Raw genomic sequence first — 760 nt, 5'->3', positions numbered from 1 at the left:
TTGTATTAATTATAAATTTTGCATAACATTATCAGTATATTGGATCTTTAAGTACTTTTTATATGAAGTTAATCTGAGGAGGAAGAAACCATTAGAGGTTAAATATTATTAAGTCATTTTGACTTACTTATTTGTAACTATGATATTATGCCAAAATAACCTCTTATTCCAAGGTATGTTCCATATTGGAGAATTTTAAACATAACCAAAGAAATGTGGAAAGTTTCTTGGGAGTTCAGCTTTTAGGGAAATTTTTCTTAATTTAAGAATATTATTTATAAACTAAGTCTCTTACTAGTTTTTCTTCCTTTATCACTTAATTGTTTATCAGAGGTATTGAGGGGACACTCAAATTATATGTTTTGGTTTTTGTTCTATAAAGTACCTTATTAATCCTTAATAAAGGATTAATCAAGAAGGTTAAATTAATCATAATCATTCAAAAGAGGCTTTTAGGTCAGCCTGTTGTTTTTCTTTATTCATAGAATTCTTGTCTACAGTTGTCTGTGGGTATAGCTTTCAAAATAATCCATTATTGTTACAAGTGAGATCCTAAGACTCTAAGAATCTTACAGCCTTAACGTGTATTTGGTGTATTCCCCTTATCTTGTTAATGAATAATGATCTAGAAGGGCTCAGATCTATCTACACTTTTCATGACAAGAGGCAGGTCTGTTTTTAGCTCTTTTAGAACTCAGCCTGGAAAATGAACTGATTAATAGTCCGAAAGGAGGGTATTGCCTTTTCTTTCAATCTTGTG

The 760-nt window shown here is 30.0% G+C and overlaps 1 protein-coding gene across 1 annotated transcript in view; it reads left to right on the top strand.

Annotated features, from left to right (window-relative positions):
• ESCO1 (establishment of sister chromatid cohesion N-acetyltransferase 1) overlaps positions 1–760 on the top strand; it is a 69478-nt gene that overhangs the window by 46661 nt on the left and 22057 nt on the right. The gene's annotated exons all lie outside the window — the stretch shown is intronic.

This window comes from Propithecus coquereli, unplaced genomic scaffold (assembly GCF_000956105.1).
Source record: "Propithecus coquereli isolate 6110/MARCELLA unplaced genomic scaffold, Pcoq_1.0 Scaffold38, whole genome shotgun sequence".
In the NCBI taxonomy this organism is placed as follows: Eukaryota; Metazoa; Chordata; class Mammalia; order Primates; family Indriidae; genus Propithecus; species Propithecus coquereli.
This window is presented reverse-complemented; position numbering and strand designations above follow the sequence as displayed.